Source organism: Mustelus asterias, chromosome 9 (assembly GCF_964213995.1).
Source record: "Mustelus asterias chromosome 9, sMusAst1.hap1.1, whole genome shotgun sequence".
In the NCBI taxonomy this organism is placed as follows: domain Eukaryota; kingdom Metazoa; phylum Chordata; class Chondrichthyes; order Carcharhiniformes; family Triakidae; genus Mustelus; species Mustelus asterias.
Genome location: NC_135809.1, coordinates 89,380,152 through 89,394,803, shown reverse-complemented (window position 1 = coordinate 89,394,803; position 14,652 = coordinate 89,380,152). Strand labels below are relative to the sequence as shown.

The 14,652-nt window shown below is 42.1% G+C and overlaps 1 protein-coding gene across 2 annotated transcripts in view; it reads right to left on the bottom strand.

Moving 5' to 3' along the window:
* Nucleotides 1-10,710, bottom strand: part of nap1l4b (nucleosome assembly protein 1-like 4b) — a 107,877-nt gene extending 97,167 nt beyond the window's left edge. For both annotated transcript variants that reach the window (XM_078220495.1, XM_078220494.1), the window contains exon 1: nucleotides 10,025-10,710. The gene's annotated coding sequence lies outside the window, so the exon portion shown is untranslated. The remainder of the gene's footprint in view (nucleotides 1-10,024) is intronic.
* Nucleotides 10,711-14,652: the final 3,942 nt, after the last annotated feature.

Here is a 14,652-nt window from a genome sequence, read left to right as displayed (position 1 = left end):
TCCAAGGTTTAGAAGAATGAGCAATGATCTCATTAAAAGATACAAGATTTGGAAGGGACACGACAGGGTAGGCAGAGGTTGCTTCCCCTGCCTGGGGAATCTAGAAATGAGGGGCACATTTCATGATAAGTTTAAAGTTTATTTATTATCGTCACACATAGGCTAACACATGTATACTAACACTGCAATGAAGTTACTGTGCAAATCCCCTAGTCGCCACACTTCGGCGCCGGGTATGCGGAGGAAGAATTTAGCATGGCGAATGCACTTAACCATCACATCTTTCACTGAGAGGGAAAACCCACGCAGGCACAGGGAGAACGTGCAGACTCCGCAGTGACACAAGCCGGGAATTGAACCCGAGTCCCTGGCGCTGTGAGGCAGCAGTGCTAACCACTGTGTCACCATGCTGCCCCAAGGGGCGAAACCTTTAGCACTTGAGAAATTTTTCATTGAAAGGGTTGTGAATCTTTGGAATTTTCTACTACAGAGGATTGTGGATGAATGAAGGTACTGAATACGTACTCCGACAGCATCATCTTACTTGTTAAAGACAGATACAAAATCATAGTGAAAGAATTGATATTATAAAGGTTGGCTGTACTTAAAATGGAGTCATCAAGATCAGAGGCAATGCACCTGAGGAAGAGGATGAAAATTGCAGAGGCACTGGCATAATCTTCCAACATTCCTTAGATACAGGGTAGTGCCACAGTATTGAAGAATTATAAATGTTATACCCTTGCTCAAAAAGATGAGCAGAGACAAAATTTAGAGTCAAATGGACAAATAAGTTTATTTATTAGTCACAAGTAGGCTTACATTCACACTGCAATGAAGTTACTGTGAAAACCCCTAGTGAGAAGTTAGTGAAAATCCCCTTAAATGTGGATTAAGAAAAAAACAACAACATGTATTGATGGGCAAATGATGGTTAAGTAAAATGATCGAGTTTTTAATTAGGTTAACAGAGACCGTTGATGAGGGTAATGGTATTGATATTGTGTAAATGGACTTCCAAAAGATAACTAAAAGTGCCACACAACAGAATTGTCTGCACAGCTGAAGCTCATGGGATAAAAAGGATCGTGGCAGCATGGGTATTAAGTTGGTTGAATGACAGGAAACAGCGTAGCAGTGAACAGCTGTTTCACAGAGTGGAAGGAAGGTATTTAGTGACCCCAGGGGTCAGTACTCTGACCACAGCTTTTCTTGATCTATATTACAAGACCTGGTTGTAGGTCTGGTAGAAGCAGGGTGACAAAAGAGCTAAAGGTGAGTTGATGAAAAACATTTTATGCAGCAAATGGTTAGGATCTGAATGTACTGCCTAGGAGTGTAGTGGAGGCAGGGTTGATCATGGTTTTCAAAGGGAATTGGAGAATTATCTGAAGTGAAAAAAAATTATCAATATACAGAGAAAAGGCAGGAGAGTGAGACTAGGTGAATTGCTCCTGCAAAACTGGCACAGGCACGATGGACTAAATGGCTTCCTCCTATGCTGTAACCACTATGATTCCATAAGTTCTGCGTTATTTTTATCAACCCTGTAGTACACCTTGCCACTTTTAGTGATTTATGTATAGTACCATCTATTTGTTCTACACTATTTACTTCCTGATATCCCAAGTAGAAATTACGAGGGAACTAAGGTTTAAGGTGCATGGGGAAAAGTTTGGAGATGTGCGAGGCAACTTTCTTTTTTACACAGAGGGTGGTGAATATATGGAATGTGCTGCTCAGGGAGGTGGTGGGAGCAGGTAAAGTTAAAGTTTATTTATTAGTCACAAGTAAGGCTTACATTAACACTACAATGGAGTTACTGTGAAATATACGATAGCAGCATTTAAGGGAAATCTAGACGAATACATGAATAGGATGGGAATAGGAGGATACAGACTCCGTAAGTGTACGCGATTTTGGTTTAGACAGGCATCATGATCAGCGCAGGCTTGGAAGGCCACAGGGCCTGTTCCTCTACTGTTCTTTGATCAGGGACTCAACAATTCTTAATATTTAATACAACTTCTCTCTCTCCTGATGGGAGAAAACAAACAGAAACCTACTTGCACTGACAAATAATGTAAACAATTAAAAAAAATAAAATCAATACCAATACATTAACGTGCAAGTTCAAAGGAATTTACATTTAGCCATATTTCCAACTGCAGCTTCTATTGTAACAGACTCAAAAATATAGTTAAACATTACTGTACATAGATTACAACTAACCATTTCTTTTTTGGTACTATTAAAGTATATCTGATAAGTTACTGCTTAAACATTCCTCCACTGCAGAGCAAGTGAAGCTCATAGCTTGTTCACATATTACATGGTCACATAATCTTCTGAGTTGTCTACCAACGTGGAATAACCGGACTTATTTCTCTGTATAATTGTCTTCATAGAATCATAGAAACCCTACAGTGCAGAAAGAGGCCATTTGGCCCATTGAGTCTGCACCGACCACAATCCCACCCAAGCCCCACCCCCTACATTATCCCTACATATTTACCCGTTAATCCCTCTAACCTACGCATCTCAGGACACTAAGGGGCAATTTTTAGCATGGCCAATCAACCTAACCCGCACATCTTTGGACTGTGGGAGGAAACCGGAGTACCCGGAGGAAACCCACGCAGACACGAGGAGAATGTGCAAACTCCACACAGTGACCCAAGCCGGGAATCGAACCCAGGTCCCTGGAGCTGTGAAGCAGCAGTGCTAACCACTGTGCTACCATCTTAATTTTGTTTAAAACATTTTTGCTAATTTTACAATGGCTACCAGATGTCCTCTGCAAATTGAGAAGACAGACAAAAAAACCTCCTGATTCCTAGTCTCAATTTCTGTTCTATTTCTTTTGCCTCAAAATATGATACCGTGTTATATATCGGTTGAACATTTTCTTGATGCACTTCCAGGGATATACACTTGACATCATGAATTTACTAGCATAGTTCAATATATTACTGCTACATCTTGGTGTTTTTCATTCATAGATCTTTCCGTTTCCTTATTTTTCCATTGTTTTGCTCATATTAACATTCAGCAAAAGGATTAAAGTGAGGAATAAAAGTTGTAGTACTAGATATTCACAAGTGCCCTTATTAATGGTTATAATCAAGCAAACAACATGCATGTACAGAGCTCCACACATGCATGAAGATTTGAAAATAAGTAGGAAATAAACCCAGAAGATATGAGATGCATAAGGGAAGAGCAAGTTGGGATCATCACCCCATGGCTCAGAGTGGTGATAAGTAATAACTGGTTAAAATAATATCCAGAAGTCCATTTTGGACACAACACTCAGCAACATTAAAGAAAATGAGATTTTACTTTGCATATACAAGAGGGAAACGCTTGCTGCACACTGAAAACCAGCTGTCTCCTGAACAGCAGCCATAGGAAATATTGGTGGCCTGGACCTGCCACATCCAATAATTATACTTCCATACCTAATCAACAATAAACTTGAAATATCATCACTTATAATCTTTTATTGAACAATCTCACCAGATTGACAGGTGAGAAAAGAAAGGAAATTTAAAATGGTGTTTCAGGGAAGTTGAGTAAAAGCTGCAACACTTATCTGACATTAGAACAGATATCATCAACCATTAACAATCTTAACAGCAGGGGTCTTCTAAACTGTTCAATGAAACAACAATAAGAGTTAAGCCATTTGTAAACACTAATTTAGGCAAATACAGTTTAATATTTACCACAGGGTGGTGGAGAAGGCAGTCAAAGGAATGCAGGGTTCGGAATGGAGGAAGTTAGATTGGTACGGGAAAGCCCATGTAGAGATTTAAATATGAGGCTTTGAATTTCAAATATGAGGCACTAACAGCCCTAGGTTTGAGCAGAACAGGATGTGGAGAGCAGGGTTTTGTATAAGCTCAAGCTTATGGTGGATAAACTTTCACAGAGGGTGGTGAGTGTCTGGAACAAGCTGCCAGAGGTAATAGTAGAGGAAGGTACAATTTTGTCTTTCAAAAAGCGTTTAGACAGTTACATGGGTAAGATGAGTATAGCGTGATATGGGTCAAATGCAGGCAATTGGGACTAGCTTAGCGGTTTAAAAAAAAGGGCGGCATGGACAAGTTGGGCCGAAGGGCCTGTTTCCGTGCTGTAAACCTCTGACTTTAAATGAGAGGCAGATCAGGAAAGCACTGAAAGTGTCTTCTGGAGGTGCCATGGATACGGATGAGGCCATCAGCAGCAGCTGGGCTATGTGTACACAGTATCATAGAGATGGAAATTGTCAATTTTCGGTTAAGGGAGAATGTGGTTGGAAACAGTTTTGAAATGAATAGGACATTGACAAATACAAACAGACTTTCCCTGCCTGAGTCGGAGGAGAGCGGAGTGGAATCACTATCAGACGTAGAGTTCCTAGTAGAAGCCAATTATAATGGCTTGGGTCTTCCTAATGTATAAGTGACTTGGTGGACAGATAGGAGAGTATCTTCAGCGTACATATAGAAGCTAACCTCACGTTTGCAGCTGATCTCAACAGGAAGTTGTTGGGCCTCGAAGGATTCTGCAATCAATGGTACTGCGCTGCAAAGAGGAGGCATTTCTGGAAATGCTCGGACTACATGGGATACAAAAGAGTGGAAGCAAGGACAACCCCAGTGTTAATTTTCAGTCTGTTCATCCTCCACTGACTTTTTGGGTATCGGACAAGAATCTAGAAGAGTTTTTTTCTCAGATCATAATTGTTCTCATTTAAACATTAAAGCCATTAAAATCAGCTTCCATGTTGGGAAACTGGCCATGCAGATAACAGAGGATTGGTACTGGAAGAGGCTGTTTTGGTTGATATTAAAGGTTTAGGGAGGTCAATGTGAAGGATATTGCACCACGGTCACACTCAAAAAGGATAGCATTTCTGACTTCGGTTTTAGAGTCATTCCACACACCTCGCCAACTCCCATTCTCCTGGTGATTAAACGTGTTACCACTGGGCTTACTGTCTATCGAGCATCATTGGAAACAAGGGAGGTGAAGATAGTGCAGGAAAAATGATAGTGAAGTTCAGCCATGACCTTACTGAAGCAGGCTTGAGGGGTTTGCTGCTATTTATCTTCTTACCTAAGTGTAGTCATGATGTGGAGATGCCGGCATTGGACTGGGGTGAACACAGTAAGGAGTCTAACAACACCAGGTTAAAGTCCAACAGGTTTATTCGGTAGCAAACGCCACTAGCTTTCGGAGCGCTGCTCCTTCGTCAGGTGAGTGGGAGTACAGAACTCCCACTCACCTGACGAAGGAGCAGTGCTCCGAAAGCTAGTGGCGTTTGCTACCAAATAAATCTGTTGGACTTTAACCTGCTGTTGTTAGACTCCTTACTGTACCTATATGTAGCCAATGTACACCCATTATGGCTTCTCCTCCCCCATCACTTCTGGAATCTTTCACAGATCTATCCTCGATCTTCTTCAGTCTTACCATCAGTTTCCCAACATATTACTAGCTACAAGGAGAGATTGGACAAACTTGGGTTTGCTTTCACTTGAACGTCAGAGGCTGAGGTATGACCTGACAGAAGTTTACAAAATTATGAGAGGCATGGATAGAATGGATAGCCGGAGTTTTTTTCCCAGGGCAGAAATGTCAATTACTAGGGGACATAGATTTAAGGTAAAAGGGGGAAGTTTAAAAGAGGTTAGAGAGGCAAGTTTTTTTTTACGGAGGGTGGCAAGTGCCTGGAATGCGCTTCCTGAGGAGGTGGTAGAAGCAGATACAATAGAAATGTTTAAGAGGCATCTTGATAGATACATAAATAGGACGGCAAGATATGGACAAAGAAGCATAAGATCCTTAGTTTAGAAAGCTGTCATGTGTCGGCGCAGGCTTGGTGGGCTGAAGGGCCTGTTCCTGTGCTGTACTGTTCTTGGTTCTATATACTGATAACCAGCTCCACAATTGAGCAGTGGAACTTTCAGGGACGCTCCCCAATTCAGTTTCCAACAGGTTCACAAGATTAAGAACGACCACTTAGATGAAGTACTGGGGTCAACTGATGCCAAAGTTCAACATGCGTGTATGCTTTTGGAAGAGGCAAATAAAAAATTATCTGGCACAGTGACCAAATAATTCATGGTCACAATTGTGGCACACCCAATTCCTCAGATGGAAAAACAAGCCTCAAAACTCAATCAGGAAAAAATATCAATTGTAATGATTACACTGAGAAAGTCATATGACATATATGCTGTCTTTCATAGACAGCTTTCTGTGAACCAGAACTTGATCTAAGATAGCTGCCCTCAAACAGAACAATCAACCCTTTTAACCAATGATGCATGCTTGTACAGAAATTGTACAGGACACTGCAGTATATTCCTGACCTGCAGTATATTTCTGACCTCTCCAACTGACAGACCACAAGTTCAGGCTCAAAGCTACCGAATGTGTTTAAGATCTTGCTTTTTTTTTTAAGAAGCTAGATTTAAACAGATTGCATTATTCCACTGTCAACAACTCCAAAACCTGACCATTCATTTTATAACTTTGACGTAGAATCCCTACAGTGCAGGAGGCTGCTGTTTGATCCACTGAATCTGCCCTGACTCTAATAGAGTACCTTACCCAGGCCCCCACCCCCACCCAATCCCTATAACCCCACACATGCACCATGGCTAATCCATCTAATCTACACATCTTGGGGACAATTTAGAATGACTAATCCACTTAACCTATGCATCTTTCATCTGCGGGAGGAAACCCAGAAAAAACCAATGCAGACATGGGGAGAATGTGCAAACTCCACACCGACAGTGACCCAAAGCCAGAATTGGACCGAGGTCCCTAGTGCTGTGAGGTAGCAGTGCTAACCACTGTGCGTAATATGTCAATGTAATGCCAAGTTTCACTTGAAACAGAATCCAAATTAGGCAAGTTTTAAACAGGAAGTTGGGAGAAAAATGGGCACACATTTAGGAAGAAAAATATTTTTAAAAGTTGACTTTGGGACAATTATTTGTAAGTTCAAAGGGTTGAGGCAAATTTATTTGAAGGATTGGCGACAGCAATGGGGCAATGAGAGAAGAACAACATTAATTAACTTGTGAGAGGCAGCCCAAGGGGGGATAGATGGGCGGTTAGCAGTTTGTTAGGAAAGGAATCAAAGACTAGAAAGTGGATTGCATTGACATGAATTTCCAGAAAGCATGAGGAGAGATGATAAAGAAAATAGATGTCCATAAATGTTTAGTGATCAGCCAGGGAAGCATATTGCAGGGAGGTTTGGCTTACTGGGCAAAGAGAAGGAGAAAGAAGCAGAAAAGATAGCTGATCAGCTGACCCCAATCTTCAAGAAGCACAATATTATAAAAAGAATGTAGTGGCACTAGAGAGGCTGCAGGGAAGATTGACAAGGGTAATACTAGAAATGCATTTCAGGAAAGGGGTGGCAGGAGAGTTATTTAAAACTATGAAAGGTTTTGATAAGAGTAGATAGAGAATGTTTCCTCCTGTAGGGAAGAGTATAACTAGAGGCTAACGTAAGTCACCAAAAAATCCAACTGCAAATTCAGAAGAAGCTTTATCATCCAGGAGTTGGAAGAAAGTGGAACTCTCTACCATAGGGTGTGATTAAAGTGAATAGTACAAATGTATTTAAGGGGAAACTAGACAAACATACAAGGGGGAAGGGAATAAATGGTTACTATGGTAGATCTAAATGAGAAAAGATGGAAGAGAATCAAGTGGAACATCAACATAGAAAAAATACATTCAGCCCAACCAGTCTATGTTGTACCCCATGCAAGTCCACGAGCTCCTTACACTGTGGGGTGAAGGGGATATATTAGAAGGGGGATTAAGTTGTTAGTGCAGTAAATAAATTGTGCGCTTATTTTCCATTTGCAGGATCATTTTCAGAGAGACCCAAAAGCACCATGTCGCCAGACAACAATTCTGAGTAGGATAAGACTCCCCTACTCATAATTGCTTTCTACGTGTTTCCTGTTAAAGGTGTGCAACAGAATAGTATGACATGGTTATGGCCCGTGTTAGATCAAGGCCTACTTACAATTGAAAAGCACTCCAACAAATTATCAGATGACCATTGTCAAAGTAGAGTATGGAGTCAATATTGTGGGAAGAGGAAAAATAGATTAAAGTAATCCAGGTTTTCCTTTAAATAGATTTATCAATATTGTGATACTTTAAAAAATTATACCAAAGCAAATGAATAGAGGTAATTACAGAAACGGGAAGGGACATTTGAGAGAGAGAGAGAGAGGATTTAAAAACATAATCTAGTATGACACCTTTAGTATAGTACTCAGGGAATGAACAAGGTTTTTCAAAGGGGCCATTTTTATATTGTTACATTAAATCAGGACTCAACTACATGTAGATATGAAAGATTCACTGCACATTTGAGAGAGAGAGAGATTTTGGGGGTCAGACAGAGAGGTCATGTTTCCTTTTCTTCGTGCTCTGCCACTTTTCTTTTGGCTCATGTCCAACCCTTGTTGCTCCCCGTGATGCCTTGCCTTTATCTTGTGGCTTGTTGTCTTCTTGACCCAGTCCAGGATTTAAGAACATAATCTAGTATGACACCTTTAGTACAGTACTCAGGGAATGAACAAGAGGTTTTTTAAAGAGACCATTTTTATACTGTTACATTAAATCAGGATTCAACTACATGTAGACATGAAAGATTCACTGCACTACGTGATCAGGAATGTTCCTACAGTCTTAGTATTTGTTCTTTCCTCAAAAGACAGCAATATACATTAACTGGACATCCATTTTTTTCCCCGTGGAACACTGAGCAGATTGGCTGCAGATTTAGCCATTAAGTTGTTGAATACATTTCAAATTTAATTAATCGGTTGTGAGATACTTTGGTAACTCTGGAGAAATCAATAAACAGTTTTGCATTTATATAGCATCTTATCATATATCCTGTAAACATCTAAAAGCACTTCAGTCAATTACTTTTGAAGTGCAGTCCCTAACATATGCAAACACAGCAGCCAATATACACACAACATCCCAGCCAGATGACATTTTAGAAATGAATTTGGTCTATTTTAGTGATATGGGTTTAAAAAGGTGATTAGCTAGAATTTGCCATTTACTTTCAGATGGTGGAATATAATCTATTTCATCAACCTGAATAACCTAACTCAGCTTGGTTTTAATTCCTTGTCACTTCAGACATTCTAACATCTTTCAGTGAACGGAGCCTCGTATTGTGTTCATGTAGTACACGTGCTTACACCTTGGAATTTGAAACCACAAGGTGACAAAACACTACCCCCAAGCCAAACTAATACTAATAATTAGGCTTTGATATATCCATATTCAGTTTCCTATTTAAATGGAATGAAAGGTGAGAGATTGGAATATCAAAGAGACCCAAAATATTACCCAATTTTAAGTAGAAAACGAGGATCAACTACATTTCAGATTATAATATTTCAGAAATGGCCTAAGTAACTCGGTTAAAATAAACTACACCACAAAACTAATGTTGGACTTTCGTGCTGCCCACTAGCCCTTGATGCATTAAGCAAATTCATGCTTGAATCTAAACAAAATTAACTCAGTCACAAAGAAGTTAATTTTACATATTTCTTTGTAACTTTAAACTATCAAAGTACCAAGCGGCGAACAGTGAAACAGCCACCCATTAATGAAGTTTTCTTTACTAGGGTAAAAGCCTTCAAATTGAGCGAGGCTCTTGGATTCAGACGCCTGGGCAAGTTTCCATTTACTAGTGGCTGAATTTTATTTGAAAATAAAACAAACCCGTACTATAATTGCTGCAGTGCAGCCACTTAACTTAAAGAGCCTCAAATCCAGCGCAAAACACGCAGCTTATGTATGTGAGGGAGGGGAGGCCCGAAGCCCCAGACTCCCTCCACATGTCACCCAGTCCGTCCTCACAACATGACCACTCTTCAACCTCCTCACAACAGCCACCCACTCTCCAGCCCAGCCCCACACCTTACACCCTCTCCCCGCGGCTTAACCCGCTCTCCTCCACCTGTACCTGCGCCGCCGCCGCCTCCACCGCAACCGTTGCTCAGGCCCAGCCGCCTCTCAGTCACCTCCGCGCGCGCTAATGGCGGACACCAAAGAGACCACTTCCCATTGGCCGCCGCCCAGCGCGACACCCGCACTGACGTCAGAGCGCGTGGAATCGGCCAATCAGAAACCGCGCTTCCGCTGGGTGTCCGGCTTGTGAGCTCTTAAAGGGAAACGCGTTTTAATTTGCCGGCTAAAAATGGAACTGGTGAGAAGACGCCGCACTAACTGGCGGTTTGGCTGGAAGACGTGAGACGTCGTATACTTAGTGACCGGCGTTATCTAAATGCAAGTTGTCCGCTTCTTTAGTTTTATTGGTATTCAGTTTTGTCCTGGAGCTACTGATCATTTATTTCTTGGTCGCAATTAGCATCAAAAGTTACTTTTTTTCATTTTGTTTGAAGATCAGTTATGAAAATATTTTCCACTTGAAAAGCTGCCGTTCGACCAGTTGAAGGGAGTGGTTGAAGTCTTGTGTGAAGACTTGTGTGAAGACTCCTCGAAGTTCACAGTGAAGTGGAGTTGCTGACCCTGAGCGATGGGGTAGGATTTTTGGGAGGCCGTGAGGATGCAAAAGGCTGCCCCGCAGCAATTTAACTCTGGGATCAAAGCTAATTGCTTTAAGGGGAGATTTCCTCCCCTATCTAGTAGGAAGATAGTGTGAGGAAGTCCCGTCTTATTGGATAACCGGCAGCGGTTCCAGCAGCGCCAGCCAGGAGCAGTGTCCACTACGAGGACTACAGGTAGTCCCACCACACCAAGAAGTTTAGGGGAGGGAGTCGGGTGCAAAAGGATGGGTGTAGGAGGAGGTTCTTCCCTCCCCCCTCCATTCTTGCCCAACACCTAATACTGAACTTCCACATGAATGTGGAGATGCCGGCGTTGGACTGGGATGGGCACCGTAAGACTTCTTACTGAACTTCCACATGGTGTGGGCCTCCCCTGCATGAGCTAATACAGCAGCGAGTGGGTGACACAGTCAACCTCATTCACCCTTGAACATAAAATACAAATGGAAGGAATGATTATTTATATCACACCTTGGAACGTCCCTTCAGGACTCTTTTAATTAAAGTTATTGTCATGTACAAGTTCAGCAACTGATTGTGCACAACAGGTTCCCACAATCCCAGGATATTTTACATCTATCTGAAAGGACAGATATACCCTACATCTAATCTGAAAGACAGCAGATTGCCTTTTGGATTTTATAACAATTCAAATGGTAAAACTAAACAATGTTGCATATCCCAGGATATTGGGTTCATGTCACACTATTTGTAACCCCCACAGTTGCCTGGACCTGCAGAGTTTCACTGGCTGTCTTGTCTGGAGACAATACACATCTTTTTAGCCTGTCTTGATGCTCTCTCCACTCACGTTGTTTTGTTTCTTAAAGACTTGATTATTTGTAAGTATTCGCATTCCAACCATTATTCATGTAAATTGAATTTGTGTCTTTATATGCCCTGTTTGTGAACAGAATTCCCACTCACCTGAAGAAGGGGCTTGGAGCTCCGAAAGCTTGTGTGGCTTTTGCTACCAAATAAACCTGTTGGACTTTAACCTGGTGTTGTTAAACTTCTTACTGAGAAAATTATCACGCATGGGGCCATTCGGCCCATCCAGAGAGAAGATACTGACTTGTTGGATCTCCCACCTGGCACCCTGCCACCTGTGTGAGTGCCTCCCCACCTCTTAAGTCGACTCAAGGATGGTACTAACTTCCACCCCTGTCTTCATCGAGCAATCCAATTCTTATGTTCATCCTCCTCCTCTATCTCTGTAGCCCTGCCAGTTTTATTTTCCTCAAGTGCCCATCCAATTTCCTTTTGAAGTCCTTCATCAACACTGCTTCCGCAGCTCTCATAGGGACCAAGTTCCAGGTCATTACTGCCTCACTGTGTAAAATTTTTCTTCCTCACATTTCAACCCCCCCTCCCCCATCTCTTGCTCGAACCTTTAAGTTTGTGTCCCCTAGTCCTTGCACCATTAGCTAATGCAAACAGCTTTTTTTTGTCTCCCATATCTGTAATAATCTTGTACACCTCTAACAAATCTCCTGTCAATTCCTTTGTTCAAAGAAGAACAATTCCACTTCTCCAAACTGGTCTGGTAGCTAAAATACTTAATTCCTGGAACCATTCTGTAAATCTATTCTACATCCTCTCAAGGACAGTCACATTATTGCGAAAGTGTGGTTGGAAGGCAAGAGATGTCCTATACTTAGTGAATAGCACTATCTAAATGCAAGTTGTGTGCTTCTTTAGTTTTATTAGTATTCAGGTTTGTCTTGGAACTACTGATCATTTATCTCTTGGATGCAATTCCCATCAATATTGTTGGGCATTAAAAAGTTACTTTTTTTCCATTTTGTTTGAAAATCAGTTATAAAAATATTTTCGAGTTGAAAAGCTCCCCTTCGATCAGTTGAAGGGAATGGTTGAAGTCAGGAGACTTGTGTGACGAAACCAGAACTGGATGCAGTGCTCTAGGTGTGGCCTAACCAGAGGTTTAATAAAAGTATCATATTACTTATAAAGGTTCAATCCTCTGTAATTGTGTATCTTTGCTTGTGGATTTGTAACAGTGGCAATAGTATGAGATGTTCCAGGAGCCAAGAGGCCATCTGTGAAAATATGAGGAAAGAGAACAGGGTGGGAGTTAGTACCATCCTTGAGTCGACTTTGGAGGCGGGGAGGTGGAAGGGTGCCAGGTGGGAGATCCAGCAAGTCAGTATCTGCTGTGGGTCAGGAAGAACAGGAGGGCATTTGTACAATTTACAAGCTGCTGTGATTCACTTCCTTCGCTGCGATGCACCAATGGCCCCTATGATCCAAAGTGCCTCCTATGATCTTCCCATACCTGTAATCTCTTCAACCGCTCGTGGCTCTCTCTCCCTTCTCATCACTGGCTGCAACCTTCCAGAAAAAGTCCCACTTAACATCCAGTCAGTTTCTCAATCGGGCTGGATGTAGACTGCGAAACGTAAGGAAATAATTAAATGAAGTCCCACTGTTAAATTTGGCAGAATTTTTGTATTACCTATATTTTTGGGTTTCCAGGCAGCTTTCACTGAGTCTTCTCCTCCTAACCTCTCTGTAAATAACAGGGCCCATACATTGTTAACAGACCAATTGAGCTTCTCTAGTAGAACAGCTTTCTTAAAGGTCTCAACAAATACTGTACATCAATAAAAGACAAAGAAAGAGGAAGTTGAGAATGTGATTATTGTTCAAAGCTTCACTGTATTTGGGATAAACAGGGACACGTATATTTAAATAGCCTCTTTTAAACCACAATATGATCATGATCATTTGTTTTAATGATATTGGTTGATGGATAAGTATGTGTTTCACAACACCAGGTTAAAGTCCAACAGGTTTATTTGGCAGCACTAGCTTTCAGAGTCTCAGGCTCCTTCATCAGGTGAGTGAGGACTTGTGTTCACAAACTCAATTTACAAGATAATGGTTGGAATGCGAGTCGTTACAGGTAATCAAGTCTTAAAGGTACAGACAATGTGAGAGGAGAGAGGACAAGCACAGGTTAAAGAGATGTGTATTGTCTCCAGCCAGGACAGTTAGTGAGATTTTGCAAGCCCAGACAAGTCGTGGGGGTTACAGATAGTGTGACATGAACCCAAGATCCTGGTTGAGGCCATCCTCATGTGTGCGGAACTTGGCTATCAGTTTCTGCTCAGCAATTCTGCGTTGTGTGTTGTGAAGGCCGCCTTGGAGAATGCTTACCCGAAGATCAGAGGCTGACTACCTGTGATTGCTGACCTGTTCCCCGACTGGAAGGGAACACTCCTGCCTGATAATTGTCGAGCGGTGTTCATTCGTTGTCGTAGCGTCTGCATAATCTCCCCAATGTACCATGCCTCGGGACACCCTTTCCTGCAACGTATCAGGTAGACAACGTTGGCCGAGTTGCAAGAGTATGTACCGTGTACCTGGTGGATGGTGTCCTCACGTGAGATGATGGCATCCGTGTTGATGATCCGGCACGTCTTGCAGAGGTTGTGGCAGGGTTGTGTGGTGTCGTGGTCACTGTTCTCCTGAAGGCTGGGTAGTTTGCTGCGGACAATGGTCTGTTTGAGGTTGTGCGGTTGTTTGAAGGCAAGAAGTGGGGGTGTGGGGATGGCCTTGGCGAGATGTTCGTCTTCATCGATGACATGTTGAAGGCTCTGGAGAAGATGTCGTAGCTACTCTCCTCCGGGGAAGTACTGGACGACGAAGGGTACTCTGTCCACCGTGTCCAGTGTTTGTCTTCTGAGGAGGTTGGTGCGGTTTTTCGCTGTGGCACGTCGGAATTGTCGCAGACGCTATGACAACGAATGAATGAACACCGCTCGACAATCACTAGGCAGGAGTGTTCACTTCCAGTCAGGGAACACGTCAGCAGTCATGGGCATTCAGCCTCTGATTACCTGTAAAGACTCGCATTCCAACCATTATCTTGTAAATTGAGTTTGTGTCTGTATGTGACCTGTTTTACAGCTCCTCACTCACCTGATGAAGGAGCCTGAGACTCCGAAAGCTAGTGCTGCCAAATAAACCTGTTGGACTTTAACCTGGTGTTGTGAGACTT